Source organism: Cupressus sempervirens, unplaced genomic scaffold (genome assembly GCF_028749045.1).
Source record: "Cupressus sempervirens isolate cs-2001-9-10 unplaced genomic scaffold, ASM2874904v1 CseChr00c100005_01, whole genome shotgun sequence".
NCBI classification, from domain to species: Eukaryota; Viridiplantae; Streptophyta; class Pinopsida; order Cupressales; family Cupressaceae; genus Cupressus; species Cupressus sempervirens.
The window spans coordinates 2,043,032-2,058,783 of NW_028322203.1; positions in this window are offsets into that span (position 1 = coordinate 2,043,032).

Consider the following 15,752-nt stretch of genomic DNA (forward strand, 5'->3'; position numbering starts at 1 on the left):
AGGTTCATCTCTTGAAGACACTCACCATCTATGCATTGGTGTGTATAAAAACATAAGAATATTTCTGGCTACCAAATGTGGGACTAAAATGATGGATGGGTTTTCTCTTTCCTACGCTAGTTGCTCTATGCAAATTGCCTCCTTGTTTCGATTGCTTTCTCCTGCCTTCCAACATTTCTTCATTACTACATTCATCTATGAGTGGACTAGGCATGAAATTTGAAAAGGGTGCTCCCCCTCTCAAACTGTCAATGTTATTTGCATATCCCTACCGATTGTGGAGCTCATTAGAGGCTTGAGCATACCCATAATACTAGAGGGGTACTTGTCAATTTGGTGGACACCATTACACCTTTCTTGCCTTAGTCTAGTAGCAATCTACATCTCAATTCACACCTCCATACCCTAGGCTATTATAAGCACTAAGGGCAAGGGCATAGAAAAAAAATCTAGGTGGGTGAGCCCTGGCAAAAGATCTGATCCAATCTTTATATGACGATCACTTATATCAAGAACTCTGAGAGCTAGAAGTTGTTCACAAATGAGATCCAATGCCTATCTACAAACTATCAACTTCATGATGTGAAAAGTGGTGGAGTTGTGCAAACCATTTGATATCTCATCCATGAGTAGAATTTTTATTGGACATTTTCAATTTCCAATTGTTACATTCATCTAATGGAATCAGTCGGGCCCTAAATGGGGTTGACTAAACAAAAAATTCATTTTTAAATAATTGATATTTCAAATTGACCCATTTAACATGTCCTTTTTATTAGAATCAAGTTTGATCACTAAAAAATCAATTAAAACTCATTTTATCATTAATTTGCAAAGTGTGATTTTTGGCTAACAGGGCCTGTCAGCTAGCTTTAAAATCTGACCCAATTAGATAATTTGGCTTTAAAATTAGACACACTAGTTCTCTGTTTCACACACTTGTACCATGTCAAATCTCGTCTCGTGATGAATTTTTAATCAAAAGATAGTGACTGTCAAAGTTGCCCTCTCAGAATAGCCTACAAGCAAACATGTTAGAAAACAATAAATTGTGTTTTGTTTTGGCTTTGAAAATTGGGTAAACAAACACTTGGGGAAACAAAAATTGGGCCATTGGTTCACTGTGATGAGGAAAAAATAATTGGGCACATTTGGCGAGCGGTCAAAGTAAGCTACTCAAATCTGTAGAGCTGGGAACAATGGTGAAAAAGCATTTTTTGCAAATGGAAAGGACCTAGGAAAATGTGGAGACAGATTCATCAAGATTTGAAAACTGGCACACTTAAAGTATTTTGAGAGGAGAACATAGTGGTATAATCCATTTTATCTCACCTCTCATGGAATTTGAGATATCACATCACGAACAGGGGTATTGACCAATCTGCAATTGTTGACACCAGTTCAACATCATAAATTGCATTTGGAATCACATTCAAAAACTTATCAAATGGATTTTTCATAAGCTCAAAATTGAAACATAGTAATTCTTTGACCAATAAAATGAAATATGAAAGGAATTTTCTTATTTTGGTCAATTGGGTCAAAGTTACAACAAGTCAAACAGGGCCTCCTAGAATTCTAAACAATTCCCATCAGGATGACAACAATAAATAACCAATTTTGAGGGATTCAAAATGACTTGAAATATGAAACATAGATTCTCTGGTATGGACACTAAATACTACCAAAGTGGTGAGTCATCAAACATTACTAGGTGCGAGATATTCAATTGAAAACATAGCCTCCTGTCGTTGTTTGACACTTTGACAATTCTTCAAAATAGGACTTCATGAAATGGCTCAAAATGGAAATTTATCTTCATGGAAAACATAGATGTACTAAATACAAGGTGTTAGAAATATTAAACACCTCTTATGTGTCACAAGTACAGTTGGGTACACATGCATTAAAAAGTGCTTATAGGGCATTAGTTTTTAGTGGTACTCAAAATTGGGGCTTCAATTTTGAGTCCCAACACTCCCCACCAAATAACTTAAGAAAACACATAAATAAGATGATTAGAATGCATGAAAAATGTTAAAGTATATGGAGCCACATGAATTATATGAAGGTTTACAGGTACCAAAGATAGATCTCTAACAAGGTGGATTGTTAACATTTTTCCTAATTTTGTAAAGCTAAAAATAGAAAAGACTACCAACAAAAAGAACCATAGCCAATCTTAAAATAGTAATAAATACATAAAATCCATTTTAATAGAATTATTTCATCAAACCATAGGTTAAATGATTTGAGCACAATTTTCAAAACATAAATTAATTGTAAAGAAGCAAGTGAAAACTATAGTCTAGTCTCCCCCTAGAGATAGGCGAGACTAATAAGTCATAAAAATGTCCTTTGACCCTACTAAATGCTCATATATATAATCCTATATTTTTTTATTAAACTTTATTTAAATGGTTTATTTGACTCTTCAATTTTCAGGCTTCAACAAATTAGTTATTCAAATAGATGTGTATAATAAAGAAAAAAAATCCTTTTGATTTCTAATGAATAAGAAAAATCATGTTTCAATTATATACTATTGATAGAACAAAGAGTCATACCTATAGGAATATACATAGTTACTGGATTAAACCAAATGGAACACATCGCTAGGCATGCTTTGCACCTCTGTAGGATGCCTCTTGCCCAAAAATTTTTGTTGTTGGGCATGGATTTTGTGTTGTTTCTCATCTGTAAATGTATATATTTTCTCATAATCACCTATGTTTGGGGCTCTTCAAGTAGAATTATAAGCCTTTTTTTCTTTTCCTAGTATCTCACATGATTTGCAACTGTATACCCATCAGTTTGGATAATTCATTTTTTTCCCTTATCCCCTCCTTCACTTCCATGTTTCACAACATCTCTTTAACTAAAAGGAATTTCATATTTAGAGCTTTCTACTTTCCACATTTATTCAATTTTTGATGAATAGTCCTTTTCTATTAATAAATAATATACTAAGATTACAATTCACAAAAAAGGGCTAGGGGATATAAGATCATCTTGTGAGAGTTCACATGCACGAAGCTAGAGTGATAAACTATTCATCAAAAAATAACATATAAAGCAACCTCAGGCTACTAAAGAAATGCTTGCTAAAGGAGTTGGCTCATCACAATCATGAAAACCCCAATCATCTTTGGGATTGGGGGCCAGGCTAGGAATAGTCTAGCCATCATCAACAGTAGTAGTAGTAGGATCAATGTCCTGGTTTGCATTTTTTATCTCTAGCCACAAAGGAAAAATTGCCAGATCCAGGTGAGGCCACTTCCTAGAGAGCACCCACCGAGGACTAGGAGGAGGAGCTAGGGACCAACTAGTGCCACCATGGGGTAGGGAAGCTGAATGATACCTCCATCCACCATCACCACCTTTGGGAGAGTGGTGGCGAGAAACCTAGGAGTGTAGGGTGTGCGAATGGTGGCCTGAGTGGCACCACTGGTAGCGGCCTCTAAGCATCGAAATATCAATAGAGGCATTTGGAGGAACTCTAGCAATAGTGCAAGGGGCATTGCCCCAGTGTTTAAGTAGCTCTTGCAGGTAAGCCACCCTTAAGGCCACTTTGTTTGCTTGAACTTGAATTTGCATAGTTACATTATTACAAATGTGTGCCTTAGTGTACATAAAAATATTAATATCAAGAAAGTTGTGAGTGAAAAGAACAACATTTCTATCTTTCCACAGAGTGAACAAAATCTCCATCCTAAAGGTATGCCAAAGCAAGGTAAATTTTTGAGGGATTCTAGGGGAATCACCCAAAATAACCATGGGCCAAGAAAAGGGTTTAGGCTTAAATGGCTGAAGAAAGTAATGAATCCAGTACTAGTAATTTTGAGCACATCAACAAAATAAGAAAATATGCAAGAAAGACTCTAGTTGCCCATAGAAAGGGCATCTAGGATCTGGAACCCCAATATGATTGAGCCAAGGTCCCAGGGGAAGACCTTGAAAAGTCAAGCACCAAGCAAAATGGGCAATCTTGAGTTCTTTAATAGTGCTCCAAATAGTAGCAAAACACTTTCTCCATTGAGAAAGAGATGATTACAAATGCCATATTTGGTTGAGCATGTCCACCATCAACAAATGGGGAGAAAGCCATCTATGACCTAGAATTGGTTTGTAATTGGTGAAAGGAGTGGTAATATACCACTTCCGATCATGCCACCAAGGTTCAACTGACTAAATACCCACTTTATTAATTAAGTGTACTGGAATTGAAGAGAGCAATAAGTCAAAAGTCTATCGATTTGAACGAGCAAGACGGTACTAGACTTGCATATCTTCCCAAGATCTAAAACTCATGGAAGCTTGAGAGAAAATATCTTTAGGAGTCTTGATGCCTCATTTGAAAAAATGTAGAGCACTAGCACCTTGAGTCTTGGCAAGAGGGGTGCCCTAGTTAGCAAACATGGGAGACCACGAACTGTTCTGTTGATTCAAAGAGAGTCCATTGCAAAACTCATTACCAGACCAATGAAGCCAAGGCTTGATAACATCCCAAGCTTTCCATATTCTCTTAATAACAAAAGAGCCCTATCCCACATGATGAGGAGGGTGTGAAAGCCAATTCCTTTCTATGTTGGCCTATTAACAGGAAATCTGGAGGAAATGCAATGCATAACCAAAATCTTCTAGGCTTTATCACCAGTGATGGCACAAATAATCCATTTGGCACATAGAGCAAGGCCCTACTTCTATGTGGAAAGCAAGCCAAGGCCTCCAAATTCTTTTAGGAGACAACAAAAATACCAAGCAATGTGGTGAAAGCCATGATGATCAGAACCAAAAGCCCAAATAAAATCATAGAGCAATCTTTCCAATTTCTGATAGGAGGCTTTAGAAGGAGCCCAACAAGAAGAATAATAGACATGAGTAGCTACAAGAACTTTTGAGCAAATTTGAAATTTTCCCACAAGAGAAAGCAGTTTCATAAGCCAATAATCTAGCTTCTTGGTAATCTTGAGAAGCATTGCATTCCAAAGATCAATAGGAGAAGCTTGAAACATTTATTCAATTTGACAATTATACTCTAATATAATCAAATACAAGAAATAATTAATATAATCAATTATAAGAAAGAATAAATCGAGTCTTATTACTAGTTTATATTACATGTTCTTCATTGATTTAGGAAATAACATATTGAAATGAATGTACTGTAGTTTATGACATTACAAATAAATGAGATTATATGCCAATTTTAGATATTTAAATTATTGAATAGATGCACCTAAAAATCTAAGGGGAATAAAAGAAAACATATAATGAAACATTCACATTTACATTGAGATGATATTATAAAAGAAGAAATAATTAACTGATGACATTTTTATTTAATTTTGAAAAACATATTCCCCCATATAGTAAAAATCTCATTATTTATAAATTTTAATAAACCTTTGTGATTTCAATTCAATGCATATACCTTCTTATCAATTTCACTAGAAAAAATGTCGTTAGAGAATAAACAACACAAATTTTTAACATCAATTAAATCAAGTTCATCAAAATTGTTGGTGTAAATAAGTATTCACTATTTACACTTTACTTAAGTTTACTTAGGTTAATGCATTATTTTATTATTTATTAGTTAGTCACCTAGGAGTATGCATACTCATCAGAGTTGACTTGTTGACAACACAGGAGTTAGGAACTCTTTTATGCAACATGGTGTCTACAACATCTCTACATGAGATACACCTTGTCATACTTATCCTCTCATTTACAATGGAGTATAATCCACTTCTAGTGGACGTGTGCTTAGTTGTAATGCTTATCTCTTAATTCATTTTAGAGAGATTCTAGATGCATCTTAGGGGCCTTTATATATGAGCACTCCTAGTGTGTATTGTACAATAGAGAGCATTCACATTATTGATATATTGATCATACTCTGATCCATTTTTGTGCTTGCGTTTGAGCCTCTTGATCTTGGGTGAATTTTTTCCTAAGGAAAATTCTTACAAAAACCCTAACAGAGGAATCCACTAGAAAAATTATGTCATTACTATTTATTTTATTTTTGAAATTAGACATATATTCATGTTCCTATTTCAACTATTTATGAGGCCCAAAATCAAATTTTTAATGAATTATAAATTTTAACATTCAAAAACTTTGGATGGAAAATAATTTCTTTTAAAATTAGAGCCAATTATACCAGGTCATGTGAGATTAAATCAATATAGTTGAGTTAATGCCCTTCCTGGTGAGATGGAAATAGTCCTTAAATATTCTTTCCTACCATGAATATATTTTCAGCTTGATGCTTGTACCTCCTCAAAGTTAATAAATATTTGCATATAACACTTGGACAAAATAAAATAAAATTATGTATCATATCTATATAAGAAATAAATAAAATTGATTATGATTTTAATATAGAAAAATATAAAAATTTTAAAATAGGAAAAAATTAAAAAGTTTAAGTTCACTTAAAAACATAAAAGTTAAAATACATTCACATTAAGGAAAATAATGCATTTTCATATGAACACCATACATATATCATTCTAAAGATTCAATAGAAAAATATGGTGGATTTCAAAATTTTAAAAATATCACAGATAAATATAGCAAATAAAAAAGAAATATGATTAAAATGAAAATTACAGGTATTCTAATATAGATTTCAAAATTTCAAAAAATCACAAATAAATATAGCAAATGAGAAGGAAATATGATTAAAATAGAAATTACAAATATTCTAATAGATTTTCTATTAAAAAATGATAAAAATTATCTAATTCTAATTACTGTTATTACAAAAAGTTTGATAATAATAATAATAATAAATGACTAATTTTATTAAAAAAAGGTATTCTAACAAATCAAATATCTTTAAATTCTAATTTAGACAAGTTGATCCTCTACCTATAATCTGAACTCGAGATCTATTTTAAAAATTTATTTCACTTTTAGGAATTGTTATCAAGATTGACAATTTTTATAAATATATAAATTTATAAAATTAAAGATTCCAATTTTATTCCATTTCGGGGTTCTTCACTATGAAAACAAGGAAGATTATTTTTTCTTATGCAATATTCAATAGGACAACATCTAATAGGTACCTAGATAATTTGTAAAGTGTTAACGTATTAATCATTAGGGTTATTTTAGTTGTAGTAGTTATTTTATAGCAGTTATTAAACTACTATATGACTACCTTATTTATGTAATGAATGTTGATGAATAGATACAGTAGAGTTTTGATTATGTTTTGATTATTTTCTATTACACAGATTTCCAGGCCTAATAGTGGTATTAGAGCAGGATATTTTGCCAAGGGGAGGATATTTTGTATATGTCAAATTCAAGTTCAAGTGAATGCAATTTTAGATTCAAGTTCAAGTGAGTTCCAGGTTTAGGTTCAAATGAAGAGTAATTACAATGACTCATTGTATATCATTACAATTACAAGTTTATACCATTTTCAAACCAGTTTATTACACCTAATGTGTGCTATTATCAAAAAAAAATTGTATGGACAAAACAATTCATAACACCCAACATGTGTTATTTCATAGCACACAATGTGTGTTCTTATCAAATTATAATACAAGCAAACAAGTTTGTAACACCCAATGTGTGCTCTTATCAAATTGTAACATGAACAATACAAGTTCATTGCACCCAATGTATGCTATTTTCAGTAAGTATGCACCCAATAGTGAAGAAAGAATGTGAAATATTATGAGCTCTCTTGTTGTTGGCAGCCATGTCCATCAATATGAATACATAGAAAATGAATGATGGTTTCAGGTTTAGATTTGTGAATTTATATTACAAATTTTATATCATAATTGATCAACAATAAAGTCTTGTTTGGATCACTACCTTATTTCCTTTTTGTTTCTTTTCAACTACTTTCATATATCAATATTATTGGGTTTGCTGTCACAAGAATTAGGAATTGAAAATCACATATTTTGAATTGCATGATAATTGGTTTGAATGGAGAAAAGAAATTTTGCATTTAAAAATTAGTTTTGGGAAAAAAATTGTATGAGTTTCAAGTTGAATTGTTGATCAATCAGATTTCAATGATCTCTTTATTGGCACTTTTTCAATTTGAGTTACCAAGAACTATGCAGTCAGTATAAGTAGATTGGCATAAATGGTGTGAAGAGGATCAAAGATTACCTACGCTTGTAAGATATTTTTGGGCACAAAATAATGGTTGTATAAAAATGTAAAGATTTGGTTTGGGTTCATAAATTGAATGGTAATGTGATTAAATATTTGGCTAGATGACATATTGTGTTTGTTTTCATAGTCTATTATTTTATTAGTAGATGGAGTGTGTTGATATATATTGATCATCAAATGTTGACACACCAGCAATAACTTTTGGTTTCCTCTAATCTTGGTAAAGTCCCTTGGAAACATCTAAAACATTGAGAAGATTTATGTGCTTTTGGACATAGAGAAGATATTGTTCTTGTGACTATTGAAAATTCCTATTAAATGTTCGAATAAACTCAACCAATGTGAGAATATATATATATATATATATATATATATATACTCACAATCTACAGGATGGTGGGGTAATACTATCAAGAATATATATCAAAAGATTTGATAAATTTCTAGTGTGGAGAACTCAGAGATTTTATAAGTGCAAAGTCTTGGAAGGAAAACTACAATTATAGAGAAGGAAAATAAATTATCTTAATGTGACTAATGGTGTCTTGATGCATTGGATACATGGTTTATTATGTGCTTGTTAGTTTTCAAGGAACAAGGATAAGTATATTTTCTTCATCACATTCTTGAAATAAGAAGTATGCATTTCATCTCAGATTGATGAGATAAATTATTATTTTTAATGTTGGAGATAGAATTTTTGGTCTATACTAATGTACTCCACCTACCAATGAAGATAAATGTGTGGTATCTTATCCAATGGCTTATGACATGAATTCATGCTATTAAAATCATTTTCTCTCATCTTCCAAGGGGAGGATATTTTGTATATGTCAGATTTAAGTTCAAGTGAATGCAATTTCAGATTCAAGTTTAAGTGAGTACTAGGTTCAAGTTTAAATGAAGGGCAATTGCAATGACTTGTTGTATACCATTACAATTACAATTTTATACCATTTTCAAACAAGTTTATTGCACCTAATTTGTGCTATTATATAAATGTCATATGAAAAATACAATTCATAACACCCAATGTGTGTTATTTCATAGCACCCAATGTGTGTTCTTATCAAATTATAATACAAACAAGTCTATAACACCCAATGTGTGTTATTCTATTACACCCAATGTGTACTTTTATCAAATTGTAAGATGAAAAATACAAGTTCATTGCACGCACTGTGTGCTATTTTTTAGTAATTATGCACCCAAAGTGTGCTAATTCAAAAGGGACAAAATAAGTCTCAAAGTGATACCTATCAAAGCAATAGGCTGAGGAGTTCAAAATACTCCTAATTTCATGTAACCCTTTCCAATTAAGGGGGAGATATTAACTTATTAATCATTAGGGTTTAAAAGTTACGTTAGATATTTTAGTTATAGTAGTTATTTTATAGCAGATATTAAACCGCTATATGACTACCTTATTTATGTAATGAATCTTCATGAATAGATAGTTTTGATTATTTTCCATTATATAAGATTTCTAGACCTAACAGTAAAGAAGGGAGATGTATAATTTGACACAACTACTTGTCTTGAATTTCTTTGAAATGATTGGATTTTGGTACACTACTTATGGCCACCTAGTAGAAAGCCGAGGACGTAATGCCATAGATGAATACTATATGAGACTATATTCATACTAGGTTTGGAGAAACTCAATTGTGTACCAAATAGGGGACAATAATTCTTTAGAAACATGTTCATACTTAGATTAAGTAAGAGGAAGTGTTCCAAAGTTGGATAGTATGAATTGGAGGTGATCAAGATCAAGTATCCTCCTACCTCTTCATCTACCCACACTAATGTGCTCAAAATGCAATTCCCAACCCTCAAATCATCCTCCTATTCCACAATATGTCTATTGTAGCACAAGTGCACCAAGTTATGGTGCCTAAAGGGGGGTATAAATGGATGCATTTTTCTAAAATCAACAATTTATGAACTTCGACAAGAATTTGAAGATAGTTATGCTCAAAATGTTAAGATATGACAAAAACAAAAGTAGTATTCCTTTGAATCTAGTTTCTAAACTACTAATTTTTTTTCAAAATGCTTTAGTTTTACATCCTAAAAAAAGGGGGCCATAGAAGGTGGTACTATTTATTAAAAAAAAACATAACACATTACAAAGTGTGGCTTCCCTAAAATTTGAACTTTTTTTTTGAAATTATTTAATCGCTCCAGTCAAAAGTTACCTAACACTATGTAGTTTATCCTTGATTTTTTAAGTAATTTTATAATGTGTACTTTTTAAATAATTTTTTTAATTGAACATGTCCCAAAAACATGAAATATTTGTGTGATTCCCCTAGAAATGATTGAAAACTAATCTAAAATCAAAACTTCTTTTTTCAAAGTGTGTAGAATGGAATCTAGTTTCTAAAAAATTAAGTTGTGAAATTTGATGAACGAACTAAAATCTACAGCCCAATTAGTACATGTTGGTTTTTGACAAAAAATGGACATACATTTATAAGAAATTATAGTTGAAAGGTTTGAAAGAGTTCAAATAAAAATAAAATTATATGGTTATATCACTAACATAGAGGCCTACAATGTCATGTAACCTGATTTTATTGATGCTCAACCATGAGGAAACTTGAAGGAGAGTACACAAGAAAAATCAATCATTTTTTGTATGTTTGCAGCAAAACATGTCTTAGACCAATTTAGAGACTCCAAAACTTTGGGTTGGATCCCAAAGGAAAAACCAAGCCTTAGGCTTGGTAGAATGCAAAGCTTTGAATAATGTGTGTGCACTATAGCTATTTAAAAGTTTTTTAAATTTGGGTCTTAATAGTGTGTATGGGCTTTAGTGTGCACACACTATTGAGACCTAAATTTCAATAGAGAGGGAAGGAGAGAGGTAGAAAGGGTAGAGAATGAGAGAGATTAGAATATGGGAAGAGAGTAGGAGATGGGATAGGGAGAGTGAGAGGGAGGGAGAAATAGAGAGAGAGTAGGGGATTGGAGAAGGTGTGATAGGAGAGAGGGATGAAGAGAGAGAAAGAGAGAGTAGGGGATGGGAGAGAAAGAGAGAGAGTGAGAGAGAGTAGGTAGTGGGAGAAGGAGTGGGAGAGGGAGAGTGAGAGAGTGAGAGAGAGAGTAGCAGGTGGGAGAGAGAGATAGTCAGGGATGGGAGAGAGAGTATGGGGAGAGAGAGAGAGAGAGAGAGAGAGAGAGAGAGAGAGAGAGAGAGAGAGAGAGAGAGAGAGAAGGTGGTGGGAGAGGGAGTGGGAGAGTGAGAGCGAGAGAGAAGAGGGGATGGGAGTGTGTGTGAGAGAGAAATTAGGGGATGGGAGAGGGAAGAGAAAGAACAAGAGAGAGAGTAGGGGATGGGAGAGAGAGGAAGTGAGAGAGAGAGTAGGGTATGGGAGAGAGAGAGAGAGAGAGAGAGAGAGAGAGAGAGAGAGAGAGAGAGAGAGTAGGCAGTGGGAGAGGGAGAGGGACTGGGGGAGAGAGAGAGAGAGGGGGGGGATGGGAGTGAGAGAGAGAGAGAGTAGGGGATGGGAGAGGAGTGACAGAGAAGGGATGGGAATGTGTGTGTGAAAGAGAGAGTAGGGGATGAGAGAGGGGAGAGAGAGTGTGTGTGTGTGAGAGAGAGAGAGTAGGTAGTGGGAGAGGGAGAGATAGGGGATATGGGAGTTTGTGTAAGATAAAGAGATTAGGGGATGGGAGAGAGTGTGAGAGTGAGAGAGAGAGAGAGCAGGGGGTGGTAGAGAGAGTATGAGATGGGAGAGAGAGTGAGAGTAGGAGATGTGAGAGAGAGAGAGAGAGAGAGAGTAGAGAGGGAGAGAGTGAGAGTGAGAGAGAGTAGGGGATGGGAGAGAGAGAGAGTAGAAAGGGAGAGAGAGTGAGAGAGAGAGTAGGGGATGGGAGAGAAAGAGAGAGAGTAGGCAGTGGGGGAGGGAGTGGGAGAGGGAGAGTGAGTGAGAGAGAGTAGGTGGTGGGAGAGGGAGTGGGAGAGAGAGAGAGAGAGAGTAGGGGATAGGAGAGATAAAGAGAGTAAATAGTGGGAGTCAAGGGAGATAGATAGATAGATAGATAGATAGATAGAGAGAGAGAGAGAGAGAGAGAGAGAGAGAGAGTAGGGGATGGGAGAGGAGAGAGTGCAAGAGAGAGAGGAGAGGAGAGAGAGTGAGAGAGAGTAGCCTAAGAGAGAGAAAGAGAGAGAGTGTGAGAGAGAGTAGGTGGTGGGAGATGGAGTGGGAGAGAGAGAGGGAGAGAGAGAGGGGATGGGAGTGTGTGTAAGAGAGAAAGAGTAGGGGATGGAAGAGAGTGTGTGTGAGAGAGAATATGGGATGGGAGAGAGAGTGAGAGAGAGAGAGGGGATGGGAGTGTGTGTAAGAGAGAGAGAGTAGGGGATGGAATAGATTGTGTGTGAGAGAGAATAGGGGATGGGAGAGAGAGTGAGAGAGAGAGTAGGCAGTGGGAGAGGGAGTGGGAGAGGGAGAGAGTGGGGGGATGGGAGCATGTGTTTGTGAGAGAGAGATTAGGGGATGGGAGAGGAGAGAGTGAGAGAGAAAGAGTAGCCTGAGAGAGAGAAGGGGATGGGAGAGAGAGATTGAGAGAGAGTAGGGGGTGGGAGAATGAGAGAGAGTAGGGGATGGGAGAGAGAGTAAGAGAGAGTAGGTGGTGGGAGAGGGAGAGTGAGAGAGAGAGGGGGATGGGAGTGTGTGTCTATGAGAGAGTGTGTGTAGGGGATGGGGGAGAGAGAAATTGAGAGAGAGAGTAGGGGAATGGGAGATTGAGATAGAGTAGGGGATGGGAGAGAGAGTGAGAGAGAGTAGGCAGTGGGAGAGGGAGTGGGAGAGGGAGAGTGAGAGAGATGGGGGATGGGAGTACATGTCTATGAGAGAGAGTAGGGGATGAGAGAGGAGAGAGAGTGAGAGAAAGAGTAGCCCAAGAGAGAAAGAGGGAGAGGAGGGGATGATAGAGAGAGATAGAGAGAGAAAGAGTAGGGGGTGGGAGAATGAGAGAGAGTAGGGGATGGGAGAGAGAGTGAGAGAGAGTAGGCAATGGGAAAGGGAGGGGAGAGAGAGAGAGAGAGAGAGAGAGAGAGTAGGGGATGGGAGAGAAAGTTAAAGAGAGTAGGTGGTGGGAGAGGGAGTGGGAGAGGGAGAGAAAGAGAGAAAAAGTAGGGGATGTGAGAGAGTGAGAGAGAGAGTAGGTGGTGGGAGAGGGAGTGGGGGAGGGAGATAGATAGAGAGAGTAGGGGATGAGAGAGAGAGATTGAGAGAGAGTAGGGGGTGAGAGAATGAGAGAGAGAGGGTAGGGGATGGGAGAGAGAGAGAGAGAGAGAGAGAGAGAGAGAGAGAGAGAGAGTGTAGGAGATGGGAGAGAGAGAGTGAGAGAGAGTAGGCAGTAGGAGAGGTAGAGTGAGAAAGAGAGTATGGGATGGGAGAGAGACTGAGAGAGAGTAGGTGATGGGAGAGTGAGATAGATAGAGAGAGATTAGGGGATGAGAGAGGAGAGAGAGAGTGAGAGAGAGTAGGGGATGTGGATGGTGGGATATGGAGAGATTAGTTTTCATATAGTGTGTATGCACTATAGTGCATACATGCTTTATAGTGCACACACTATGGTGTGTATGCACTTTATAGTGCGTACATGCCATAGTGCATACACACTATATGAAAACACCAAAAAATGGTCATAATGAAAGTTTGGATCCCTACTGATCCATATTCTACTTTTTGTTTATTGTGTATTCTATTATTCTGATAGAAAACTTAGGTTTCATACTGTTGGAAGTTAGCAAACACTATTTGAAAGATTTTTGAACATTCTTTCATTCTATTTGAAGCTAGAAAATACCAAATTCAATCATTGGATACAATAGTTGAAGGCTTTTTGAATATTCTTTCTATAGAAAGGTTAGTGCGGTCCTTTTTAAATATTCCTTTTTATTATATCGAGACAAATTTGATTATAATTTCACATGTTGTTTAATATATAGTCAATTTATCAAAATTTGTATGTTTGAATGAATTGTTATTTGGAAATGGTTAGAAATTTGACAAGTTGTTTAATATATATTGTGTATTCATTGAAATAATTGTAATTTTCATATGTATTTGAATGATTTGTAATTTATAAAATGTAAGTAATTTAGATGTTTGAATAATTTGACATATAGAATTCATCATCATGCCAAGGAAGAAACCAAAAACCCAAACAATCAAAGAGAGGGAGAGAGATTTGGTAATTAAAAGATATAAAATGAAACTACTATGTGAACAAAGAAAATTGCAAAGCAATAAAAAAGAATTGTCTTTTGAAGAGGAACAAGAACCATCGGTACAAAGAAACAAAGAGGAAGAATTGGAAAGACAAAGAGAACGAATGAGACTATTATGCTCAAGAAGATAATTGAATTGTGAAACTACACCATCTTCCAATGTTGGATTTATATCATCATTTCATGTTGAAGAGATGCTAATTTGTAGATTCGACGATGTACACACTCCATCATGTCATGTTGAAGGCACAACATCAACATGTCAAGTAGGTGATATTCCATCTTTTGCATCTTATTGTCAAAGCACATCATCTTTGGTTCAAAGTGCACAAAAAACTTAACCTTATGTTGATGTTCAAAATTTTGAGAGAATGGAAGAGATCATAACACCTTCTAGAATTCATTTTAGAAGACCAAAATATTTGATTAATATTGATACTAACACTTTGAAATCAATCCCTGACAAGACTAACAAGTGTACTTGCCAAAGAAAAGTTAATCATATATGGAGATTATTCTTTGAATAATTATATATTATAGGCCAATGCCAATTATTTGTTAAAATGATGAGGAATTTAAAATTTAGGCCTATCATGAAGATTCTTGAGCTAAGAACGATGGACATTTCAAATGAAAAAAGCATAGTAAAAAATCTTATGAGTGATAATGAAAAAGTGGGTTCTAAATCATGCACTAAAGATAGTAATATGTGAAGATAAATCACACATGCACAACTTCTTGTTGTAGGATACATATTTAATTTTCTAACCATTATGGTGTTTTTAGGCATATATATGTGGTTTTGCATTCTAAGTTTGTTTTGCATGATTGTGAAATGAATGAGCCACCTAGATCTTCAAGAGAATTCATATCCAACATTTTATGTGAAATAGGGGATGACCAACAATTTTATGGGACATCATGCTTGGATGGTACATGCTTATTTTCTGATTCTTTGCAACTTTTATCAACTTGTGAACATATGGATAGTACACATGCAATTGGAAATGAAATAGTAGATTATGAAAAATATAAGACAATGACATATGCTCTAAAAGATGGGAAATAATGTAAAAGATGTGAATTAGTCATTGAAAAGATTTCACTGTATGAGTTCATGAAGATTTTTTGTAAAAAGATTATTTACGAGTATGCAAGGCATACACATAGTTCTTGATGGCTGGATTTGCAATTCAAGTTGTGCAAGAATATGTTTCTACTAGATACCATTGTTTTCGTCGTAGACTTTGCAGAGAGCTACACACTACAACCACAAAATGAGGTGTAAGAAAAATATTATACTTATAAATAGGCTTCCATATTTGTTCACATAACATTCATGCAT